General features: G+C 46.0%; 1 pseudogene; it reads left to right on the forward strand.

The window, feature by feature from the left end:
• Positions 1–14,643: 14,643 nt before the first annotated feature.
• LOC121587492 lies at positions 14,644–27,222 on the forward strand (annotated as a pseudogene).
• Positions 27,223–27,425: the final 203 nt, after the last annotated feature.

Raw genomic sequence — 27,425 nt, forward strand, 5'->3', positions numbered from 1 at the left:
TTTCCCATTATTTATATTCAGCCTCCGACCCTCATCTACCTAAGATGTCAGAATGAGTGGAAACGGGTATAGGAATTTTGCCTACCTCGTTTTGTGTGCCGGCTTCATGGTGAATCCTACCAACAACGCCAATTGTTAGGTTCTAAGTTCTTTTACAATGATCAGAGAAAACTCAAGCTAGATTTATTCACCACACTGGTTGTTGCAGCTGCCAAGACAACAATACAAAGTCACAAGCACATATAATTACAACTTTTCAGTCTCCTGAGGGGGAAAAGGTGTTGTCGTGCCCTCTTCACGACTGTCTTGGTGTGTTTGGACCATGATAGTTTGTTGGTGATGTGGACACCAAGGAACTTGAAACTCTCGACCCGCTACACTACAGCCCCGTCGATGTTAATGGGGGCCTTTTTGGTCCTCCTTTTCCTGTAGTCCGCGATCATCTCCTTTGTCTTTCTCACATTGAGGGAGAGGTTCCTGTCCTGGCACCACACTGCCAGGTCTGACCTCCTCCGTATAGGCTGTCTCATCGTTGTCAGTGATCAGGCCTACCTCTGTTGTGTCGTCAGCAAACTTAATGATGGTGTTGGAGTCGTGCTTGGCCACACAGTCGTGGGTGAACAGGGAGTACAGGAGGGGACCAAGCTTGCATCCCTGAGGGGCCCCAGTGTTGAGGATCAGCGTTGCAGATGTGTTGTTGCCTACCCTTACCACCTGGGGGTGGCCTGTCAGGAAGTCCAAGATCCAGTTGCAGAGTGAGGTTTTTAGTCCCAGAGTCCTTAGCTTAGTGATGAGCTTTGTGGGCACTATGGTGTTGAACGCTGAGCTGTAGTCAATGAAAAGCATTCTCACATACAGTTGAAGTCGGAAGTTTACATACACCTTTGCCAAATACATTTAAACTCAGTTTTTCACAATTCCTGACATTTAATCCTAGTAAAAATTCCCTGTCTTGGTCAGTTAGGATCACCACTTTATTTTAAGAATGTGAAATGTCAGAATAATAGTAGAGAGAATGATTTATTTCAGCTTTTATTTCTTTCATCACATTCCCAGTTGGTCAGAAGTTTACATACACTCAATTAGTATTTCGTAGCATTGCCTTTAAATTGTTTAACTTGGGTCAAACGTTTCGGGTAGCCTTCCACAAGCTTCCCACAATAAGTTGGGTGAATTTTGGCCCATTCCTCCTGACAGAGCTGGTGTAACTGAGTCAGGTTTGTAGGCCTCTGTCACGGTTTCGGCCGAGGCGGCTCCTCCTCCTTGTTCGGGCAGGTTTCGCCGGTCGTCGTCTCCGGAGTACTAGCTGCCACCGCTCTATGTTTCTTGTTTGATTGGTTTTGTCTGTTAGTCACACCTGTTTTGTGTTATGTCTCATTTAGCACCCTATTTAGTTTCCTTGTTGTTAGTTTAGTGTTGTGTGTAATTGTTCCGTGTCGTGTTGTTGCGCTACCCGTGTCGGTACGCTATTTTCATAGCTTCCTCCTTGTGTTTAGGAGAGTATTTTCGCACCTGTGTGTGCGCTCGCTTATTATGCCTGTGTGCGTCCCTTTGCCTCCGGGCTGTTTGGATTATTTTTGTGTGCTCTAGTAAAGTCTTGTTGGACTTATCCTCTGCTTCCTGCGCCTGATTCTACACCACACCAATCCACAGCAACGTGACAGAATTACACACCTCACATGGAATCAGCAGGAGCACCCGTCGACATCATGGAGGAGCGTCTCCTTGGTCAAGAGCACCGAATCAACCAGATCGGGCACGCCTTGGAGGGCGTCATGGACACACTTCGTCGATGGGAAACCAGCGGGGTTCCCACAGCCCCACCTATCGCACCATCACCACCGGACAGCCAGCCCGTCCATCGACCGGAACCCAGTGGGATTCGGCTCTCGCTCCCGAGGGCGTACGACGGCACCGCTGCCGGGTGTCAGGGGTTCCTCTTACAAGTGGAGCTCTACCTTGCCACCATACACCCGGCGCCCTCGGGATACGAGAGCGTTTCCGCCCTCATCTCCTGTCTCACCGGCAAGGCGTTGGAGTGGGCCAACGCCGAATGGAGGGGAATAGACGCCGCCACAGTCACCTATGCAGAGTTCTCCCGCCGCTTCCGTGCAGTCTTCGACCATCCACCAGAGGGGAAGGCGGCGGGGGAGCGTCTATTCCACCTCCGACAGGGGATGAGGAGCGCTCAAGAGTTTGCGCTGGAGTTCCGGACTCTAGCGGCTGATGCTGGGTGGAATGAGAGAGGCCCTCATAGACCACTTTAGATGTAGCCTTCGGGAGGACGTCCGCAGGGAGTTAGCATGCAGGGACACTACACTAACATTTGACCAGCTGGTGGACATGGCCATTCGACTGGACACCCTGCTTGCGACCGCGGACGTCCCAGGTGGGGGCCTCCCATTCCACCCTCCAGCGCCTCCGAGCAGAGTCCGATGGAGCTTGGAGGTGCTGGCGCTAGAGGGAGAAGAGGTAGGAGCCCGAGGGGGGCAGTCTCCTGCACCAAGTGTGGCCGCGGAGGGCACACCGCGGCTATGTGCTGGGGAGGGTCCCCTGGTGAGGGAGATGGCAGGTCATACAGTGGGGAGTCCTCCCAGGTGAGTAGGCGCCCTACTTACCCAGAGCTTTCTGTCGTACACATTACATTACCTGTTTGTTTCCCACAGGTTGCACCTCGTTCCCAGCATAAGGCGCTAGTCGATTCAGGCGCAGCTGGGAATTTTGTAGATCGGAGATTCTGTGTTAAGTTAGGGATTCCCCTCCTTCCAGTCGAAAAGCCCTTTCCTGTACATGCCTTAGATAGTCGTCCGTTAGGATCTGGGTTGATTGGGGAGGTCACAGCGCCACTTAGGATGATGACGCAGGGGGGTCATGAGGAGACGATTCAACTCTATCTGATCGACTCTCCTGCGTATCCGGTGGTACTGGGGGCTTCCCTGGTTGATTACCCATGATCCTACTATTTCGTGGCGAGAGAAGGCTCTTAAAGGGTGGTCTGCTCAGTGTGAGGGGTTATGTCTGGGTGTTTCCGTAAGGGCGACCTCGGTGGAGAGTCCGAACCAGATGCCAGCACTGCACATTCCTCCTGAGTATGAGGATTTGGCGCTCGTGTTTAGTAAGACCAGAGCGGCACGGTTGCCACCTCATAGACAGGGGGATTGTGCGATAGACCTCCAGACAGGAGCCGCGCTTCCGCGAGCCATGTGTATCCTTTGTCACAGGAGGAGAAAAGGGCAATGGAAACTTACATTGCCGAGTCTCTGAGACAGGGATACATACGGTCCTCCACTTCTCCCGCGTCCTCAAGCTTCTTTTTGTGAAGAAAAAGGATGGAGGTTTGCGTCCGTGTATTGATTACCGCGGTCTCAATCAGGTAACTGTGAAATATAGTTATCCACTCCCGCTGATTGGGACCATGACGGAGTCATTACACGGGGCACGGTTCTTCACAAAATTGGACCTCAGGAGCGCATATAACTTGGTGCGCATTAGGGAGGGCGATGAGTGGAAGACAGCATTTAGTACTACCTCCGGCCATTACGAGTATCTCGTCATGCCATATGGGTTAATGAATGCTCCATCAGTCTTCCAATCGTTTGTAGATGAAATTTTTCCGGGACATGCAGGCGCAGGGAGTAGTGGTGTACATAGATGATATTCTTGTGTACAGTTCTACTCGGGCCGAGCATGTAGCCCTGGTGCGCAGGGTATTGAGGAGACTGTTGGAGCATGACCTGTATGTCAAAGCTGAGAAATGTCTGTTCTTTCAGGAGTCAGTTTCCTTTTTGGGTTACCAGTTGTCTGCGTCAGGGGTGAGAATGGAGGTGGACCGAGTGGCAGCCGTGCGTAATTGGCAAACCCCAACTACGGTTAAAGAGGTGCAGCGGTTCTTGGGTTTTGCGAATTACTACCGGAGGTTTATCCGGGGTTTTGGACAGGTGGCAGCTCCCATAACGTCTCTTCTGAAGGGGGTCGGTGCGCTTGCAGTGGTCGGCTGAGGCGGACAGGGCCTTTGGGAGACTGAAGGACCTGTTTACCTCGGCTCCGGTGTTGGCGCACCGGATCCCACTTTACCCTTCCAAGTTGAGGTGGACGCGTCTGAGGCCGGTATCGGGGCAGTTCTTTCTCAACGATCCGGTACACCACCTAAGCTCCGCCCCTGTGCTTTTTATTCTAAGAAGCTCAGTCCGGCGGAGCGGAATTATGACGTAGGGGACAGGGAGCTGTTAGCCGTAGTACAGGCCCTAAAGGTGTGGAGGCATTGGCTTGAGGGGGCTCAGCACCCTTTCCTCATTCTGACCGACCATCGTAACCTGGAATACATTCGGGCAGCTAGGAGACTGAATCCTCGCCAGGCTCGATGGACTATGTTTCTCGCCCGGTTTGTGTTCAAGATCACTTACATCCCTGGGTCCCAGAACGGGAAGGCAGATGCTCTGTCCCGTCGGTATGACACGGAGGAGAGGTGCGTGGAGTCCATTCCCATACTACCGGAGTCTTGTCTGGTGGCACCGGTGGTGTGGGAGGTCGATGCGGAGATCGAGCGGGCGTTACGCACCGACCCTAGTCCTCCACAGTGTCCGGTGGGTCGGGCGTACGTCCCGCTCGAGGTCCGGGATCGGCTGATTTATTGGGCTCACACGTCCCCCTCCTCTGGACATCCAGGTATTGGCCGGACAGTGCACTGCCTTAGTACGAAGTACTGGTGGCCAACGTTAGCCAGGGATGTGAGGGTTTATGTCTCCTCCTGCTCAGTGTGTGCCCAGTGTAAGGTGCCCAGACACTTGCCCAGGGGTAAATTACAGCCCCTGCCCGTTCCACAACGACCCTGGTCTCACCTCTCGGTGGATTTTGTTACCGATCTTCCCTCCTCTACAGGGGAATACCACCATCCTGGTCGTTGTGGATCGGTTCTCGAAGGCCTGTCGTCTCCTTCCCATGCCGGGTCTTCCTACTGCCCTACAGACCGCTGAGGCTCTATTTACTCACGTCTTCCGGCATTACGGGGTGCCCGAGGATATAGTGTCCGATCGAGGCCCCCAGTTTACCTCCAGAGTCTGGAGAGCATTTATGGAACGTTTGGGGGTCTCGGTGAGCCTTACCTCGGGTTACCACCCGGAGAGTAATGGGCAGGTCGAACGAGTCAACCAGGATGTGGGTAGGTTTCTGAGGTCATATTGTCAGGGCCGGCCGGAGGAGTGGGCGAGATATGTGCCCTGGGCCGAGATGGCACAGAACTCTCTCCGCCACTCCTCCACGAGACTAACCCCTTTCCAGTGTGTGTTAGGGTACCAGCCGGTTCTGGCACCGTGGCATGAGAGCCAGATCGAGGCCCCGCTGTGGATGAGTGGGTGCGGCGCTCGGAGGAGACGTGGAACGCTGCACACGTCCATCTGCAGCGTGCCATACGTCGACAGAAGACGAGCGCCGACCTACACCGCAGTGAGGGGCCAGTGTACGCACCTGGAGATCGAGTCTGGCTCTCAACCAGAAACCTGCCCCTCCGCCTGCCCTGCCGGAAGCTGGGTCGGCGGTTTGTGGGGCCTTTTAAAGTCCTGAGGAGATTGAACGAGGTGTGTTACAGGTTAGAACTACCTATTGATTACAAGAATATTAACCCCTCGTTCCATGTGTCTCTCAGGCCGGTGGTAGCTGGTCCACTCCAGGACTTTGAGATTGAGGAGACTCCTCCGCCCCCGTTGGACATCGAGGGGGCTCCGGCGTACACTGTTCGGACCATCCTGGATTCGAGACGCCGGATGGGGGGTCTCCAATATCTCGTGGAGTGGGAGGGGTACGGTCCGGAGGAGCGGTGCTGGGTGCCGAGGAGGGACATTCTGGATCCGTCCCTGATGACCGAATTCCATCGTGGTCATCCTACGCGCCCTGCTCCGCGTCCTCCTGGTCGGCCCCGAGGCCGGAGGGGGGGGGTACTGTCACGGTTTCGGCCGAGGCGGCTCCTCCTCCTTGTTCGGGCAGGTTTCGCCGGTCGTCGTCTCCGGAGTACTAGCTGCCACCGCTCTATGTTTCTTGTTTGATTGGTTTTGTCTGTTAGTCACACCTGTTTTGTGTTATGTCTCATTTAGCACCCTATTTAGTTTCCTTGTTGTTAGTTTAGTGTTGTGTGTAATTGTTCGTGTCGTGTTGTTGCGCTACCCGTGTCGGTACGCTATTTTCATAGCTTCCTCCTTGTGTTTAGGAGAGTATTTTCGCACCTGTGTGTGCGCTCGCTTATTTACGCCTGTGTGCGTCCCTTTGCCTCCGGGCTGTTTGGATTATTTTTGTGTGCTCTAGTAAAGTCTTGTTGGACTTATCCTCTGCTTCCTGCGCCTGATTCTACACCACACCAATCCACAGCAACGTGACAGCCTCCTTGCTTGCACACGCTTTTTCAGTTCTGCCCAAAAATGTTCTATAGGATTGAGGTCAGGGCTTTGTGATGGCCACTCCAATTCCTTGACTTTGTTGTCCTTAAGCCATTTTGCCACAACTTTGGAAGTATGCTTGGGTTCATTGTCCATTTGGAAGACCCATTTGCGACCAAGCTTTAACTTCCTTTCTGATGTCTTGATATGTTGCTTCAATATATCCACATATATATAGCACCAGTCCCTCCTGCAGCAAAGCACCTCCACAGCATGATGCTGCCACCCCCGTGCTTCACGGTTGGGATAGTGTTATTCGGCTTGCAAGCCTTCCCCTTTTTCCTCCAAACATAACGATGGTCATTATGGCCAAACAGTTCTATTTCTGTTTCATCTGACCAGAGGACATTTCTCCAAAAAGTACGATTTTTATCCCCATGTGCAGTTGCAAACCGTAGTCTGGCTTTTTTATGGCGGTTTTGGAGCACTGGCTTCTTCCTTGCTGAGCGGCCTTTCAGGTTATGTCGATATAGGACTAGTTTTACTGTAGATAATTTTGTACCTGTTTCTCCAGCATCTTAACAAGGTCCTTTGCTGTTGTTCTGGGATAGATTTGCACTTTTCGCACCAAAGGACGTTAATCTCTAGGAGACAGAACACGTCTCCTTCCTGAGCCGTATGACGGCTGCGTGGTCCCATGGTGTTTATACTTGCGTACTATTGTTTGTACAGATGAACGTGGTACCTTCAGGCATTTGGAAATTGCTCCCAAGGATGAACCAGACTTGTGGAGGTCTACAATTTTTTTCTGAGGTCTTGGCTGATTTCTTTTGATTTTCCCATGATGTCAAGCAAAGAGGCACTGAGTTTGAAGGTAGGCCTTGAAATACATCCACAGGTACACCTCCAATTGACTCAAATTATGTCAATTAGCCTATCAGAAGCTTCTAAAGCCATGACATTTTTTTCTGGAGTTGTTTAAAGGCACAGTCAACTTAGTGTATGTAAACTTCTGACTCACTGGAATTGTGGTACAGTGTATTATAAGTGAAACAATCTGTCTGTAAACAATTGTTGGAAATATTACTTGTGTCATGCACAAAGTAGATGTCCTAACCGACTTGCCAAAACTATAGTTTGTTAACAAGAAATTTGTGGAGTAGTTGAAAAACGAGTTTCATTGACTCCATCCTAAGTGTATGTAAACTTCTGACTTAAACTGTAGGTGTTCCTTTTTTCCAAGTGGGAAAGGACAGTGTGGAGTGCGATTTAGATTGCGTCATCTGTGGATCTGTTGGGGCCGTATGCGAATTGGAGTGGGTCTATGGTTTCCGGGATGATGGTGTTGATGTGAGCCACGAGCAGCCTTTCAAAGCACCTCATGGCGGTTGTCATTTAGGCAGGTTACCTTCGCATTCTTGGGCACAGAGACTATGGTGGTCTGCTTGAAACGTGGGTATTACAGACTCGGTCAGGGAGAGGTTGAAAATGTCAGTGAAGACACTTGCCAGTTAGTCCGCGCATGCTCGGAGTACACACCCTGGTAATCCATCTGGCCCCTCAGCCTTTTTAAAGGTCTTGCTCACATCGGCTACGGAGAGCGTGATCACACAGTTGTCCGGAACAGCTGGTGCTCTCATGCATGCTTCAGTGTTGCTTGCCTCGAAGAGAGCATAAAAGGCATTTAGCTCGTCTGGTAGGCTCGCGTCACTGGGCAGCTCCCAGCTGGGTTTCCCTATTTGGTGCTATAGTGGATCCTTTTTGGTGCTATATAGCACCTTTTTTTGAAGGTTCTATAAAGAACCATGCTGATAAGGTTATAAATGGAACATGTATGGGCTGTAAAGAACCATTTCCTAAGGTTCTATGAAGAACCATAAAAAAAAACGATATAGCACCAAAAAATAGTTCCGATATGGTTATAACTAGGGTTGCAAATGGAGGGTATATTACTGTAAACTTTCGAAGTTTACCTGTAAACCTCCAGAATTTTGGCATCGTTCAAGGACTTCTCTCTTTATTTTACCCACAAACAAAATCATGTATAGTCTAGTATAGTCCAACGTAGCTCAGTTGGTAGAGCATGGTGCTTGCAAGGCCAGAGTTGTGGGTTCGATTCCCATGGGGGACAAGTATAAAAATAAAAGTGTGAAAATGTTATTTATTATAAATAATTTAGCAGTTTTGACATGCATCATCCAAACAGCGGCTGAAGGGCAAATGCGATCTAATGCCGACTTCTCGGCGACATCTTGCCAATATGTGAACGCTCTCCATACTACATCGGCCCGATGTATCATGTATACATCGGGCCGACATCAGCGAGATGTGTGTTTGCTGTCTGGTGTGATGACATGCATGAGTGATTGATTGATATTTATTGAAGTAGGCCTTTAGGCCAATATGTAAGTTATGTTAAGACAGCTACAGTAAACAGTACTCTTAGTCCTACAGCTCCATGTCATTTCAATAAAAACCTTGAACCCGCCTGTCCCTGAATTTACCTAAATATGTGTATTTTACACTCTAGAAGTAGGCCTACATTAAGATAAATATCATAAAAGACCAAAACTTACTGAGCATTTTATCCTCAAAGCACCATGAAGGTCTGCTGCATGGTAAACAAAATATTAATATATTTCTTTGTGATTGTGTATATTAAATTGATTTATTAAACTGACTGCTATTGGTAGGCTACTCGTTGAGTCACGGCTATTCTACAGTAGAATAGCCGTGACTCAACGAGTAGCCTACCAATAGCAGCCAGTTTAATAAATAAATTTAGAAAGGTCATAAAAAAAACATGATACTATATTTCAATAGAACAGAATAGCATGTTTTAAGATGTATTTCTGTTTAGAAAGGTCATAAAAAAAACATGATACTATATTTCAATAGAACAGAATAGCATGTTTTAAGATGTATTTCTCTGTGCTATAGTAGCTGATGCTATGGTTGCTTCATGTCAACAAAATTAATTAACTTGTTATGCTCTTTCAGATAGGGTATAGCAATCAAAACGTCTGGCCTGCATGGATATCTGTAGGATTATTTGGAAAAGTAAGCAGGCACCAACAAGCTTCATAAACATGCCCTCAAAGATGCCCTCTGGTGGTTTCAATGATCATTAACAGCAACAATGGCTGACAGTAAAATACTATGACATCATGCACTGTAACATGCTATACCATACCGCAGCATCCTGCAAGCTGTGCTGCAGTATGATGCAACTTTTAAATGAGGACCCACTGTATACCTTGGCCACTGAGGAACATTCATCGTCTTCTTGGTAAGCAACTTGGCCTTGTATTGTATGTTATCGTCCTGCTCAAAGGTGACTTCCTCTCCCAGTCTCTGGTGTAAAGCATACTGAAGCAGGTTTTCCTCTAGGATTTTGTCTGTGTTTAGCTCCATCCCATTTCTTTTTATCCTGAAAAAATCCCCAGTATTTGCTGATGTCAAGCATACCCATTATGGGTGTGAACATTAAAACATTTAAACGAAGTTGGGATCCTTAACGTTAAGAAAAATCCTTAACCGAAAAACGTTTTATTTTGTGTGTTTTTTCTCTCACTTAATTAAAATCACAGTTCAGTTATCACAAAACATATTATTTTCTGTGCTATAGCCGATAGGCTATAAAACCAGAGGAAGAGGCTAACTTTAGGCTACTTGGTGAATTTATAAGGCACTCAAGACAAGACATTGCGAGATGCAGATTACCAAAACATATGAGCATGCTTCTGCCTTCTCCTGCCTCTCTCTCCCTCAAGATGGCCTGCCTGCTCTGTCTCTTTGCTAATGATGCAGGTGTGTGTTCGGTCTTCGGTCTGTTGGGTGTAGAATATCCTAGCCTATTCATGGCACCAATGTTTTGCGAGCACAGGGTAGCCTACTCTTTGTTTTTGCCTCATAAGAAATTACAGTAGGCTACCAGTAGCCTGTATCGATTATGCTTTTCAGACACAATGGAATGTGGCCCCTTGAAAGCGCCTCAGCTATATCATGTTTGTCTGTCTGTTAGGGTAGGCTACACTATGGCCAACACGAAACCTTCTCTGGTGATATGAATGGACATTTTACTTGTTTGTAAAGGAATGCCGCTTCTGAATTGGGACTAAAATCCATCACTAGACAACCAGAACTGTCAATCAAATAGTCGTGAGCTGCTGCGTGCAGCCTGCTGCCGTGAGTGCAGACCACTCTCTCCTAAAAAAAAATGGTTATAACGGGATTTACCAAGACATTTAGTAGAAATAAAACATCTAGTTACCATACCATAAAAAATTGCATAAAAAAACAACACAGCAGCACATCACGTTTATTGTTGTCAGAGAAAAAATACAGAACATTTTACGCCGGAGCAGAGTTCTACTGTCTGAAAAGGTACAGACCTGATGCAGCACTTTTTCAATTGTCTGAAAAGTTATCAATTAAGGCTAGCGACATGTTTCAGTAGCTGCGTTCTATGTTTGTAAAGGATTGAGGTAGATATAACTTCATTGCCCAGCAGCGGTCATACATACAGTGGGGAGAACAAATATTTGATACACTGCCGATTTTGCAGGTTTTCCTATTTTCAAAGCATGTAGAGGTCTGTAATTTTTTATCATAGGTACACTTCAACTGTGAGAGATGGAATCTAAAACAAAAATCCAGAAAATCACATTGTATGATTTTTAAGTAATTAATTTGCATTTTATTGCATGACATAAGTATTTGATACATCAGAAAAGCAGAACTTAATATTTGGTACAGAAACCTTTGTTTGCAATTACAGAGATCATACGTTTCCTGTAGGTCTTGACCAGGTTTGCACACACTGCAGCAGGGATTTTGGCCCACTCCTCCATACAGACCTTCTCCAGATCCTTCAGGTTTCGGGGCTGTCGCTGGGCAATACGGACTTTCAGCTCCCTCCAAAGATGTTCTATTGGGTTCAGGTCTGGAGACTGGCAAGGCCACTCCAGGATTCTTACGGAGCCACACCTTAGTTGCCCTGGCTGTGTGTTTCGGGTCGTTGTCATGCCGGAAGACCCAGCCACGACCCATCTTCAATGCTCTTACTGAGGGAAGGAGGTTGTTGGCCAAGATCTCGCGATACATGGCCCCATCCATCCTCCCCTCAATACGGTGCAGTCGTCCTGTCCCCTTTGCAGAAAAGCATCCCCAAAGAATGATGTTTCCACCTCCATGCTTCACGGTTGGGATGGTGTTCTTGGGGTTGTACTCATCCTTCTTCTTCCTCCAAACACGGCGAGTGGAGTTTAGACCAAAAAAGCTCTATTTTTGTCTCATCAGACCACATGACCTTCTCCCATTCCTCCTCTGGATCATCCAGATGGTCATTGGCAAACTTCAGACGGGCCTGGACATGCGCTGGCTTGAGCAGGGGGACCTTGCGTGCGCTGCAGGATTTTTATCCATGACGGCGTAGTGTGTTACTAATGGTTTTCTTTGAGACTGTGGTCCCAGCTCTCTTCAGGTCATTGACCAGGTCCTGCCGTGTAGTTCTGGGCTGATCCCTCACCTTCCTCATGATCATTGATGCCCCACGAGGTGAGATCTTGCATGGAGCACCAGACCGAGGGTGATTGACCATCATCTTGAACTTCTTCCATTTTCTAATACTTGCGCCAACAGTTGTTGCCTTCTCACCAAGCTGCTTGCCTATTGTCCTGTAGCCCATCCCAGCCTTGTGCAGGTCTACAATTTTATCCCTGATGTCCTTACACAGCTCTCTGGTCTTGGCCATTGTGGAGAGGTTGGAGTCTGTTTGATTGAGTGTGTGGACAGGTGTCTTTTATACAGGTAACGAGTTCAAACAGATGCAGTTAATACAGGTAATGAGTGGAGAACAGGAGGGCTTCTTAAAGAAAAACTAACAGGTGTGTGAGAGCCGGAATTCTTACTGGTTGGTAGGTGATCAAATACTTATGTCATGCAATAATATGCAAATGAATTACTTAAAAATCATACAATGTGATTTTCAGGATTTTTGTTTTAGATTCCGTCTCTCACAGTTGAAGTGTACCTATGATAAAAATTACAGACCTCTAGATGCTTTGTAAGTAGGAAAACCTGCAAAATCGGCAGTGTATCAAATACTTGTTCTCCCCACTGTACATAATAGGACCTTATTTTCTGCATTGTAAATTTGATGTTTTTTTTCTTATAGTTTTAATGGAAAAAACTGGCCATTTAAACATTCAGCAAAATTGTCCATTTGTCACGTCCCCTACACCCATACCATGATGCCGCCACCACCATGCTTGAAAATAAGGAGGCAGTTACTCCATGATGTGTTGTGTTGGATTTGCATTGTGTATTCCTTTGCTGTTTTTTTTTTTGCAGTTTTACTTTAGTGCTTTGTTGCATACAAGATGCATGTTTTGGAATATTTTCTATTCTGTATATCTGCATTCTTTTTTTCACTCTGTCATTATTGTGGAGTCACTACATTTACAATGTTGATCCATCCTCAGTTTTCTACCATCACCGTCATTGAACTCTGTAGCTGTTTTAAAATCACCAATGGCCTCATGGTAACATCCCTGACCAGTTTCATTCCTGTCCTGCAGCTCAGTTCAGAAGGACGACTATCTTTTATGTGTCTGGATGGTTTAATTTATAATCCACAGCATAATTATTAACTTGACCATGCTTAAAGAGATATTCAAAGTGTGATTTGTTATTGTTACTCATCTACCAATCACTGCCCTTCTTTATGAGGCTTTCAAAAAGTTCCCTGGTCTTTGTAGTAGTATCTGTGCTTGAAATTCAATACTTGACTGAGGGACCAGATGTTTTATGTATGGGGGTTAAAGGAAATGTTAGTCATTCAAAAATCATGTCAACCCCTATTATTGACACAGAATGAGTCCATGTAACTTATTATGTGATTTGTTGAGCCAAATTTTACTCCTGCACTAATTTAGGCTTGCCTAAACAAATGGGCGGATTACTTACGCAACGACTATATTTTAGTTACACATTTTTTATTTATCTTTGTGTAGATTGTTGACAAAAAATGCTAATTTAGGAAAGGGCCAATTTTAGCTACCTGGCTAACTAGCCACCGGAGTACAACAACACAACGAGATGCAACAATTCAAAATGTTCTGTCAATGATGTATGCTCTCAATATGATTTGATAGGAGTGACGCCAAATCCAAACTGGCTTCCGTTTACACGTTTTTTTGGTACGCCAGGACCATTCACAGTTGAGCTCACTCAGTTTAGCTCAACGCTGAATGGCAATTTTTTAATACTTTTTTTGTCAAGGGAGGCCAGACGCTTTCTTGCTTCCCTTGCCTTCAATGCTACGGGCGGCAAAAATGTCATACTCATTTGCACCAGACAGCATCAGATAGATGGTCTACACATAGAGAGACAGAGGGGGGCTGTTTCGCTCGCTCAGATGATTTCTCCTGTGAGATACATTCAGCCTCTTGCAAATTGAAGGACAATTATGAAACACAGAGAGACAAAATTATTATTATTATTTTTATTATTTTTTATTATTGGTCAATTTATTGGGGAAGCCTGGCTTCCCTTGGCATCCATAAATACACACCACTGCATGCTAGTGCATAAAATCTCTAGTTGTGTTTTTTTTGTATAGGAAAGGGGACTTACCCAACATCAAGCTTGTGAAGGGGGATACGCATTTATGATAGCTAGTGACCGAGGATGATAAACCCGGTGACCACTAGATTTCCTCGTATACCCATATTAAGATCAAATGCACTTGATTTTTCATCAGTATTGTGTGAATGACAAGCCATTCAATTTATTTTGGGGTATCTATAGTAATCTTCAAATCATTTGTCTTCATTATTGGTTTCAAGTGAGCTTGGTTGCATCCCCCATCTTAAAGTGTAAGATGGCATTTGATATCACAAAGTATGCTGTATTTCCATTTCTCCTGGATTGCCATTTCTCATTTAGTTAGCCCCACCCCAGAACTGCAAATCAGTTGTCAAATCAGTTTACAGAGAAAATACATGTATGTATATGTCTAACAGATCCCATAAGTGTTCTCCAAAATGTCCCAGATATGTTCATATGCAAATCATATACATAGTGACATTTTTCATCAGTGCAGCAAGCTAGTGGACTATCTATCAAGTACTGTTGAAAATCAATTTGATCTGTGGGTATACGACGACACTTAGTGGTCGTATGGTTGATTTCTCCCTAACCATCATTTGTATCTCCCTCTCGCTGTTCACTGTTTGTTGTGAGTACTATACTACATAATTTTGCCCATGCGCAAAGCGCCATGTTGGAGGAAATTGCTAGGAACGAGAAGCGCTGATACAAATCAGTGATTTGTTATCCAATTTACCTGATGTTTATCTACGTTTATTTTGAAATTCAAATTATTTCCTTATGTTATTTTAAATGATTGAAAAAGAAGCACGGACGATCAGCACAATTCCAGCGCAAATGCAAGAGCAGAATACTGCGTTTTCAGGGTATGTGAATGAGGCCGGGACGGGAGGTTAGCGTAGTTTGGGAGGCTAGTACAGCCCGCTAGCTAGCCAGCGAAATAGCCTAATCGATGGGCTCAAGCTGCTTTTGATTAATATCCGGCATAATAACAGTGGATAGTTAGCTAGCTATGTTATCAAGACCATATAAACATTTGGACTGAGAATGACAGCTCATTTCTGTTGACATCTTCGTTTTGAGAAGCTAAAGCTAGTACGTTAGCTAACTGGTTGTAGCAACACTCTTGTGACCGACTACCAGATAATGTTTTGTGGAAAGCAGTGAGTTTTATTATTGTGCATTGGGTTATTTTAGTTACCGTAACTAGCTACTGTTAAAATAGCTGACTAAACTCCACTCCATGGTGAATGAAGTTTCCATCCGTTGCAGTTAATCAGAAACTTCCTACACCGTGGAGTTTAGTCCGCTAATTTAGCTAATCTTAGACGTGTTTTGACCTATGTGATGCTAGCCACAATAAGGATTAGTCATTGAATTTGTGGTTCGCCTTAAAAATAAAAGTCCCCCATTTGAAATGGATACAAATAGTGGAACCGTTACATATTTGATCTAGGAAACGTTAAACAAGTTTGGAATGTTGCCATATAAATTGAACAAAAGAGAATTACCTAATTTGACCAAAATAAATATATATTCAGTTGAAATCACACTGTGGCTGTATTAGACATCATAATTCCCTTACAAAAAAAGATTACACTTGGAGTGCAGTATAACTGCAGTGTGTTGTAAATACTGCATCTTACATATCAACAAAAAAATACTGCCGTCATTTTGACATGTAACTGCAGTTACAGTGCAGTATAACTACAGTATAACTGCAGTTATTCTGCAATTACTGTGTCCAAAATACCTGTAAGGGTTGAATTGGGGGCATATTTATATTTCACAGTACAGCCTTACCTATGGATTGTTGCTCCATGAAATGGGGAATGTCTACTCAATGACACCCACAGAACACAACTGTGAAGAGTTTACACAAATATTAGCATTGCAGTTCTTATTGCGGGACATTGACTACCCCATTTCATTGACACAATCCATAGGTGAGGCTGTACAGTGCAATATGAATGTCCAATACACATAGTAGGTTGACTGGCAATGATGTGGCTCATTTCACAGTGGTTTCAGAATTTCGCAATATGAGTTACGATGCTAATATTTGTGTGAACTCTTCACAGTTGTGTTCTGTGGGTGTCACTGAGTAGACTTATACCCCATTTCATTGATCCACAATCGATAGGTAAGGCTGTACAGTGAAGTGATAATTCCAGAGAAGCCGATGTTTGGAGGATATATTGCCATGGGTGTTGTTTAGTCTCGGGTCGGCAAACTGTGCCAATATATCCACCAAACACCGACTTCGAGGGCATTATCACTTTTATACAACGGGTTACCAACATTTTCAAATAATGATTTGCATATTTTCATTACATTTTCTATTTTGATGAATTTATTCATACTATTTCATCCTTCCACAAGATATAGTCCCGACACAAATCTAGGGTTGCTACCTAAGCTGGCTGGTCGTTTGTTCTATCGGTTCGGTTGCCAGAGACGCGATCCAGTCGTTAAGTATTTTTGTTCTGTATCTATGGACGTGACCTAGTCGTTCGTTCTAAATGTTCTATTGCCATACTGGCTGGCAACGTTCTTATCCCTTGCTTGCTAGCTAGCCAACTACGGCTAATTTACAGTCACGTCAAACAGTGCAGCTAGAATAACAACAAAGTAGCTGCATTTGCATTTAGTTAAACTGTTTTCTAGTCACATTTATTTGGATATATTCATAACAATGAGCTAATGAGGCGCGATTTCACCTGGCTCTCTTGTCAGGACACTGTCGTTCAGAGGAGCTAGTCAACAACACAGGCTAACACAATCACTTAAAACTGAAGCTGGAAAGACTGCAAACTAGCTGCACTTCATTTTGTTTTAACTGTTTTCTATTGACATTTCTATGTAAATATTCATAAAATTATGCAGACTCATGATTTCGACTGGCTGAGAAAAGCTGCCTGCCTGTGTCTCTTCCCGACTCCCGACCCCTACACGTTCATTATTATGGGACAGCTGGAGATCGAATTTCAATATTGAAACGGTGTTGCAAATGTCAGAGAGCCAGACTGCAAGTTTTTTATAAATTGTCTGGCTGGGCTGGATTGCGCAGTGAGATGGAACAGAGTAATTAGGCATTTCAATGTCATAGCTTTAGCCGGTGGTAACTTGTGGAATAGACACCAGCTGGAATGTGGTTTTAACCAGTCAGCGTCCAGGATTAGACCCAGCTGTTGTATAATTAAGTATAAGAATATCCCCAATGCAATTCTGAAGTCTAATACATCCACAGTGCGATTTGTAAAAAAAATTTTTTTTTCAATTTAACTAATTATTGTATTTTGTTGAATTGATTTAACAATATTCCAAACTTGTTTAGCATTATCTAGTCCAAATATGGCATGATTCAACTATTTGTATTCAACACACACACATCTAATGGCGCCGGAGAAGATGGCTGCCGTTTTACAGCCCTCTGACCAATTGTACTATTATGTGTGTTTTTCTGCGTTATTTGTAATTTATTCTGTACATAATGTTTCTGCCACCGTCTCTTATGACCAAAAATAGCTTCTAGATATCAGGACAGCGATTACGCACCTCGTATTGGAGAAATATTTTTTCTTCAACAAGTCGGACGCAAAGGATATTCTACAGACACCCGACAAGGCCCAAATCCCAATCATTCGCATGAGAAAGAGACTGAGATATCGTGGACGTAGGTCAGGGTGCCTTGTAAGGATCCGACGGCGAGCGAGTAAGCTGCCTCTTCCATCAATCCTATTTGCCAATGTTCAATCATTTGAAAATAAATTGGACAACCTAAGATCAAGGTTATCCTACCAATGGGACATTAAAAGCTGTAATATCTTATGTTTCACCGAGTCGTGGCTGAACGACGACATGGATAACATACAGCTGGCGGGATATACGCTACATCGGCAGGATAGAACAGCTGACTCCAGTAAGACAAGGGGTGGTGGTCTGTGTATGTTTGTAAACAACAGCTGGTGCATAAAATCTAATACTAAGGAAGTCTCAAGGTTTTGCTCGCCTGAGGTAGAGATATATGATTTCATGAACTCATGATAAGTTGTAGACCACACTATTTACCAAGAGAGTTTTCATCTATATTTTTCGTAGCTGTCTATTTACCAGACGAGCTAAATTAATTATATGCTCGCTTCGAGGCAAGCAACACTGAAGCATGCATGAGAGCATCAGCTGTTCCGGATGTGATCACGCTCTCCGTAGCCGATGTGAGTAAGACTTTTAAGCATGCGCTGACCAACTGGCAAGTGTCTTCACTGACATTTTCAACATGTCCCTGACTGAGTCTGTAATACCAACATGTTTCAAGCAGACCACCATAGTCCCTGTGCCCAAGAACACTAAGATAACCTGCCTAAATGACTACCGACCCGTATCACTCACGTCTGTAGCCATGAAGTGATTTGAAAGGCTGGTCATGGCTCACATCAACACCATTATCCCAGAAACCCTAGACCCACTCCAATTTGCATACCGCCCCAACAGATCCACAGATGATGCAATCTCTATTGCACTCCATACTGCCCTCTCCCACCTGGACAAGAGGAACAGCTACGTGAGAATGCTATTCATTGACTACAGCTCAGCGTTCCAACACCATAGTGCCCTCAAAGCTCATCACTAAGCTAAGGACCCTGGGACTAAACACCTCCCTCTGCAACTGGATCCTGGACTTCCTGACGGGCCGCCCCCAGGTGGTATGGATAGGTAACAACACATCTGCCACGCTGATCCTCAACCTCAGGGGTGCGTGCTCAGTCCCCTCCTGTACTCTCTGTTCACCCATGACTGCATGGCCAGGCACGACTCCAACGCCATCATTAAGTTTGCCGACGACACAACAGTGGTAGGCCTGATCACCGACAGGTTGAGAGCTTCAAGTTCCTTGGTGTCCACATCACCAACAAACTATCATGGTTCAAACACACCAAGACAGTCGTGAAGAGGGCACAACAAAGCCTATTCCCCCTCAGGAGACTAAAAATATTAGGCATGGGTCCTCAGATCCTCAAAAAGCTCTACAGCTGCACCATCGAGAGCATCCTGACTGGTTGCATCACCACCTGGTATGGCAACTGCTCGGTCTCCGACCGCAAGGCACTACAGAGGGTAGTGCGTATGGCCCAGTAAATCACTGGGGCCAAGCTTCCTGCCATCCAGGACCTCTATACCAGGTGGTGTCAGAGGAATGCCCTAAAAATTATCAAAGACTCCAGCCACCCTAGTCATAGACTCTTCTCTCTGCTACCGCAAGTGGTACCGGAGTGCCAAGTCTAGGTCCAAAAGGCTTCTTAACAGCTTCTACCCGCAAGCCATAAGACTCCTGAACAGCTCCTGAGTGGCGCAGTGGTCTAAGGCACTGCATCGCAGTGCTAACTGTGCTACTAGAGATCCTGGTTCGAATCCAGGCTCTGTCGCAGCCGGCCGCGACCGGGAGATTCATGGGCGGCGCACAATTGGCCCAGCGTCGTCCAGGGTAGGGGAGGGAATGGCCGGCAGGGATGTAGCTCAGTTGATAGAGCATGGCGTTTGCAACGCCAGGGTTGTGGGTTCGTTTCCCATGGGGGGCCAGTATAAAAATAAAAAAAATGTATTCACTAACTGTAAGTCGCTCTGGATAAGAGCGTCTGCTAAATGACTAAAATGTAAATGTAAAATGTAATCATGGCTAACCGGACTATTTGCATTGCCCCCCCCCCCCCCCCCCCCCCCTCTTTTACGCTGCTGCTACTCTGTTTATTATCTATGCATAGTCACTCTACCCACATGTACAGTTACCTCGACACATTGACTCTGTACCGGTACCCCTTGTATATAACCTCCCTACTATTATTTTATTTTACTGCTGCTCTTTAATTATTTGCTATTTGGAGAGCAACACTTATGCAGTTTTAATACGCAATATTTTTTTTATTTTTTTTAAGCCACGTTAGACAGGATTACCTAGACATACTGACCAGCTCAAATAGACAGAAGCATGCTATATGGCAGACCAATCCAAACTCATCTCTCAGTATGTCCAGCCCACTCATTATCTCAGCCAATCATGGCTAGCTGGAAGGTTGCTGTCTTTTTCTTTGGCTAAACCAACTAGGCTCGTAATTTACCAATTTTATTCGTATTTACAGATGGCATACAAGTTTGTTATTAAGGCACATGAAAGTTCACATGTTCGAGAAAGCATTTCTGCCAAAAAACGCATTTCGAAAAGAAAAACAAAATACGTTCAAACTGCTCTCCTGTGAAGTAGTGACCCGCTACATACGCCTATTTTCCTGAAACGGGTCACCATATAAGGAAATCAGTCAATTGAAATAAATTAGGCCCTAATCTATGAATTCACGACTGGGAATACAGTTATGCATGTTGGTCACCGATACCTTAAAAAATAGGTAGGAGCGTGGATAAAAAACACAGTCCGTAATAAAAAGATGACCACCATTTGCCTCATGCAGCTCGACACATCTCCTTCGCATAGAGTTGATCAGGCTGTTGATTGTGGCCTGTGGAATGTTGTTCCACTCCTCTTCAATGGCTGTGCGAAGTTGCTGGTTATTGGCGGGAGCTGGAACACGCTGTCGTACAAGTCGATCCTGAGCATCCCAAACATGCTCAATGGGTGACATGTCTGGTGAGAATGCAGACCATGGATGAACTGGGACATTTTCAGCTTCCAGGAATTGTGTACAGATCCTTGCGACATGGGGCTGTGCATTACCATGCTGAAAAATGATGTGATGGCGGCAGATTAATGGCACAACAATGGGCCTCAGGATCTCGTCACGATATCTCTGTGCATTCAAATTGCCATCTATAAAATGCAATTGTGTTCGTTGTCCATAGCTTATCCCTGCCCATACCATGACCCCACCGCCACCATGGGGTACTCTGTTGACATCAGCAAACCGCTCGCCCACACGACTTCATACACGCTGTCTGCCATCTGCCCGGTACAGTTGAAACCGGGATTAATCCGTGAAGAGCACACTTCTCCAGCGTGCCAGTGGCCATCTAAGGTTAGCATTTGCCCACTTAAGTCGATTACGACACTGAACTGCAGTCAGGTCAAGACCCTGGTGAGGACGCTGAGCACGCAGATGAGCTTCCCTGAGCCGGTTTCTGACAGTTTGTGCAGAAAGTCTTCGGTTGTGCAAACCCACAGTTTCATCAGCTGTCCGGATGGCTGGTCTCAGACAAGGTGAAGAAGCCAGATTTGGAGGTCCTGGGCTGGCGTGGTTACACGTGGTCTGCGTTTGTGAGGCCGGTTGGACATACTGCCAAGTTCTTTAAAAAGATGTTGTAGGCGGCATATGGTAGAGAAATAAAAATGTAATTCTGTGGCAACTGCTCTGGTGGACATTCCTGAAGTCAGCATGCCAATTGCACGCTCCCTCAACTGGAGACATCTGTGGCATTGTGTTGTGTCACAAAACTGCACATTCTAGTGGCCTTTTATTGTCCCCAGCACAAGGTCCACCTGTGTAATGATCATTCTGTTTAATCTGCTTCTTGATATGCCACACCTATCAGGTGGATGGATTATCTTGGCAAAAGAGAAAAGCTCACTAACAGGGATGTAAGCAAATTTGTGCACAACATTTGAGAGAAATAAGCATTTTGTGCGTATGGAAAATTTCTGGGATCTTTTATTTCAGCTCATGGAACATGGGACCAACACTTTACATGTTGCGTTCATACTTTTGTTCAGTGTACGTACAGTGCCATAATAACCCACTCTTGTCATGTCCTCTCTTTCAGATCCCTTAATCCTTTGAAGCGGTCGGTTTTGTGGGCACAGCAAGTGTGACAATCCATTTAATTTTGTACTGGGATGCCTTGGACTTCAACTTTGACAACCTGAGTGACAGTGACTGGAGGGGAAACACCCTCTCATATCGAAATCTTTCTTATGTGTTGCTCCATACTATAAACACGACAAAACAGCAACATTTATAGTTGGGACAAAGTATTTATTTCATATACGGAGTAGTATACTCTTGTGGTCCTCAGGATGTCTATCACCAACATGCCTACGAGTAACGACGCTTGCCTGAGCATTGTACACAGCTTGATGTGTCATAGGCAAGGGGCAGAGAGCGAGACCTTTGCCAAGCGAGCAATAGAAAGTCTGGTGAAAAAGCTAAAGGAGAAGAAGGATGAACTGGACTCCCTTATCACAGCCATCACCACCAATGGAGCTCACCCCAGCAAGTGCGTCACCATCCAGCGGACTCTGGATGGCCGCCTGCAGGTAGGGAGTACACGACTGTCTGGAGATCAGGGGTGTATTCACTAGTGCACACCGTAGCAAAACATGTAGTAACAGAAAATGTTTTGCAACAAAAACAAACCTTTGTCGTTGGACAATTTCAAGTTAGTTCCTCCCCGTTTCGGCCCGTTTGCTTCTTTGGTTCCTAGTGAATACACCCCTGAGATAAGCGGCCAGAGGTAAAAAGGGCGAGATGAGATGGCATTATGAGTGGGGATCTTGTAAAGGTGAAAAGTATAGGGTATGAGAACTATTAGCACTTTTGGGTGAAGAAAAAAGTATTTATTTAGTTAAATCAATGAGTTTAATCTTGTGTTCTCCAACCCTGTTCTTCTCAGGTAGCAGGGCGCAAAGGGTTCCCCCACGTGATCTACACTCGGTTGTGGAGATGGCCCGATCTGCATAAAAATGAACTGAAGCACGTCAAGTACTGCCAGTTTGCGTTTGACCTGAAGTGTGACAACGTCTGCGTGAACCCCTACCACTATGACCGGGTGGTGTCTACGGGTATTGGTGAGTGCATTGATGCCTCTGGTGTTAGTTTATTTTTTTGTGTTTAACTCCTCTGAGTGATCGTTTTCAGCTTCTTTCCCATTTTATTTCACAGACCTATCAAGCTTGACTCTTACCAACACAGGTAAGTGACCTCCATTTTGATAGTTGTATACCTTATAACGGAATTATTTTCTGTTAATGTATGTTTTGTTTGTTGTTGACTTGTATCCTGACTGCTGCTCTCAGCTCCCAGCCTGGGACTGATGGTTAAAGATGAGTACGACTTTGACGGCCAGCCCCAGCTGCCCACCATGGATGGGAGTCACTCCCTCCAGACCATCCAGCATCCTCCCTCCAGCCGAGTTGGGCCCCCCCCGGAGCCCTTCAGCACTGCTGGCCTGCTGCCCCTCGCTGACGCCCGCACCGCCTCCACCTCCGCCTTCCCCAGCATCTCTGTTGGATCAGGAAGTGAGGGCCTACTCCTCCACTCTATCTCCCCTTATTTTATGGCTCTTTGTATCCTCCTCACCCAACTCATTAGAGGTCCTGAGTTATTCTTCTTTGGAATAATCCTGGAATGTTGTTTGTCATAGGCAAGGTTTGGGTGGTTTATTTGGCTACAGCTACTTGTGGCTTGTTGACCGAAGAGGACATAACCCCTAAATTGCATGCAAGAATCACCTCACAGTAATTTTCAAACTCATTCTGCGATGTAATGGCTTAGAAAAAGGAACCTATTATGTTGCCCACCGGTGGTCACTTTCTCTTTTCCCGCTCATTGGCTATTATTAGCACCCCCCGACTCTCCCCTACCCTCTTTGAAATGTATAATAGCTCATTTACTGGCTGTATGGACAGTGTCGAAGTGTGGCTCTCCCTACAATTCGCATCTGTAAGTATCCACCTGTGCCCTTACAGATGCCACCTCCACCTGGATGAGAAATAGCAGCTTCACGCCCAACATGCCTCACCATCAGAATGGGCACCTGCAACACCACCCACCCATGCCTCATCCAGGGCACTACTGTGAGTCCATGCCACTCTCAGGATTACTGTATGTAGTAGTAGAACATGCATTTCACTTTTAGAACACTTAATACCCGCAACTCAGAACTCACTGATGTGGTAATTTGAAGCAATTACGTTCCAACATTTAACATTGCTGCTTTCATGTCACCCTCGAAGGGCCTGTGCACAATGAGCATGACTTCCAGCCCCCCATATCCAACCATCCAGGTAAGTGAAGCACAATGCCTATATTCACCCGACAAGGTGTTCAGAGTGCCGTGAGTGGGTCTGGAGAAGAGAGGACTGAGTTTGGGGTGTTGTCGCTGCGGTCTGTTGCAGCGCCCGATTACTGGTGCTCCACCGCTTACTTTGAGATGGACGTCCAGGTGGGCGAGACCTTCAAGGTGCCCTCCACTTGCCCTGTCGTGACCGTGGACGGCTATGTGGACCCGTCGGGCGGAGACCGCTTCTGTCTGGGCCAGCTGAGCAACGTGCACCGGACAGAGGCCATCGAAAGAGCCAGGTATGGCGTCCCAGCCTCCTGCCCCCCTTACCCTTTAACTGTGTTGAGCTTCTGGCTCTGAATGGAGGTGAATTCATGACATTGCCGGGAAGAGTATTTGGTCAACCCACTGATAATAACTGCTGTTCTTTTCACTTCCAAAGGCTCCACATCGGGAAGGGGATCCAGCTGGAGTGCAAAGGTGAAGGGGACGTGTGGGTGCGTTGCCTTAGCGACCACGCCGTATTTGTGCAGAGCTACTACCTGGACAGGGAAGCCGGCCGCGCCCCCGGCGATGCCGTGCACAAGATCTACCCCAGCGCCTACATCAAGGGAGGTCCCAACTCCTCCGTTTGCTTAGCATTACCAATGTGTTCATTGTGTTGTTATCCACCCCCTGGTGTCCAAGCTGTGAATTGCATGTAGCTGGTAGTAAATGTAAACTACATGACCAAAAGTATGTGGACACCTGGGGGTGGAACATCTCATTCCAAAATCATTGGCATTAATATGGAGTTGGTCCCCCCTTTGCTGCTATAACAGCCTCCACTCTTCTGGGAAGGCTTTCCACTAGATGTTGGAACATTGCTGCGGGGACTTGCTTCCATTCAGCCACAAGAGCATTAGTGAGGTCGGGCACTGATGTTGGGCGATTAGGCCTAGCTCGCAGTCGGCATTCCAATTAATCCCAAAGGTGTTCGATGGGGTTGAGGTCAGGGCACTGTGCAGGCCAGTCAAGTTCTTCCACACCGATCTCGACAAACCATTTCTTTATGGACCTCACTTTTCATGCTGAAACAGGAAAGGGCCTTCCCCAAACTGTTGCCACAAAGTTGGATTCACATAATGGTCTAGAATATCATTGTATGCTGTAGCGTTAAGATTTCCCTTCACTGGAACTAAGGGACCTAGCTCGAACCATGTAAACCAGCCCCAGACCATTATTCCTCCTCCACCAAACTTTATAGTTGGCACTATGCATTCGGGCAGGTAGTGTTCTCCTAGCATCCTTCAAACCCAGATTTGTCCGTCGGACTGCCAGATGGTGAAGCGTGATTCATCACTCCAGAGAACGCGTTTTCACTGCTTCTGAGTCCAATGGCGGCGAGCTTTACACCACTCTAGCTGACGCTTGGCATTGCGCGTGGTGGTCTTAGGCTTGTGTGCGGCTGCTTGGCCATGGAAACCCATTTCATGAAGTTCCCGACGAACAGTTATTGTGCTGACGTTGCTTTCAGAGGCAGTTTGGAACTCGGTAGTGAGTGTTGCAACTGAGGACAGACGATTTTTACACGCTACACACTTCAGCGGTCACGTTCATTGAGCTTGTGTGGCCTACCACTTCGCGGCTGAGCCGTTGTTGCTCCTAGACGTTTCCACTTCGCAATAACAGCACTTACAGTTGACCGGTCCGGCTCTAGCAGGGCAGAAATTTGACGAACTGACTTGTTGGAAAGGTGGCATCCTATGACGGTGCCACATTGAAAGTCACTGAGCTCTTCAGTAAGGCCATTCTACTGCCAATGTTTGTCTATGGAGATTGTATGGCTGTGTGCTCGATTTTATACACCTGTCAGCAACGTGTGTGGCTGAAATAACCGAATCCACTCATTTGAAGGGGTGTCCACATACATCCACATTTTCCATACGTATATAGTGTATTTTGGTTTTTGTTTGTTCCCCTTCCCAGGTGTTTGACCTGCGTCAGTGCCACAGGCAAATGCAGCAGCAGGCAGCGACGGCGCAGGCGGCAGCCGCAGCTCAGGCTGCCTCTATTGCTGGGAACATCTCTGGGCCGGGCTCCGTGGGAGGCATCGCTCCCGCCATCAGTAAGCAGTACAACACTTCTCTCCTTTGAGCAAGACTCACATACTCCCACAGACAGGACACTTGGCTGCTATTGACTCGCACACAACTTCACACCTGTTACATCACTCACACGCCACTTATCTAATAGATATATGCAATGCTCACATAGCCCATTCTAAAGTAGTTTACCAATTGTCTCATCAAATTGCTGCATCGGTCAGTCATTGACGATGCGTAGGAATGCATACCTGTTCTGTTGTTCAGAAACCTCATAATCAGTGTGGATGTATAATGTTGTTGAGACGAAGGGAGGAGGGCAGATATATCAATGTAATGGAACCCAACTTGGGCTCACTCTCTCCTCACCCAGGCCTTTCGGCAGCAGCCGGCATCGGCGTGGACGACCTGAGGAGACTGTGCATCCTGCGCATGAGCTTCGTCAAGGGCTGGGGTCCCGACTACCCCCGGACGAGCATCAAGGAGACCCCCTGCTGGATCGAGATCCACCTACACCGCGCCCTCCAGCTACTGGACGAGGTGCTGCACACCATGCCCATCGCTGACCCCCAACCCTTGGACTGAACCACCAGACGGACCCCCCCGCTGTGAAACTTCAGTATGAGAGAACTTGGAATGAGGCAAGGTAGGGGACAGGAAGTAAACAAAGACATGGTAGGGGACAGGAAGTAAACAAAGACTTGTGTTTCTGTCTATGGGTCTTTCCTCTTCTCTTTGCCTTCATAGTGTCAAGTATGTCCAGATCAGGACAGCAACTCTGATGAAGAAAGGGGGCTACTCTCCTCAATCGCTCTGGTGCTCTCAGATTGGTCACTTTCACCAGTGATCCCATCTGGGTAACCTTCTATGCAGTGTTTTCCACAAGCACATGGAGTATCCAGACACATAGAAAAAGTAGCCAGCCAGGCTCCCCTGGATTTTTTTTTGCAGAACAAGCTCTATTTTGGTGGCCTCTGGTACATTCTAATGCCTTGATTCCATATGAAATAAACAGCAAAATTATTGAATACTGTGTTTACAAGTTTAATGACTGAAAATGTATGAATTCAGTGTATTGTTAGTTGTTTAAGATATCGATCATATGATCAGGACTATTTTCAAAGTAAGAACATTAAACCTTTTTTAACATTTAACCTGCCTTCTCTTGAGATTGAAGTATTTTACTGCAAGATATGAATTGCCACAATTGTTTGTTCTTCAGATTATGTATTTTATTAAAACAGAAAAATGAATTAAAGGTTAAATGTAAAATTAAACAAATTGTGTGTTGGGCACTTTTTCAAATGACAAAATGGGTCTCTAAAATAAACATAAAATGCTCAATAAAGTTCTGGGT

The sequence above is a fragment of the Coregonus clupeaformis genome, chromosome 18, assembly GCF_020615455.1.
Source record: "Coregonus clupeaformis isolate EN_2021a chromosome 18, ASM2061545v1, whole genome shotgun sequence".
Taxonomy (NCBI): domain Eukaryota; kingdom Metazoa; phylum Chordata; class Actinopteri; order Salmoniformes; family Salmonidae; genus Coregonus; species Coregonus clupeaformis.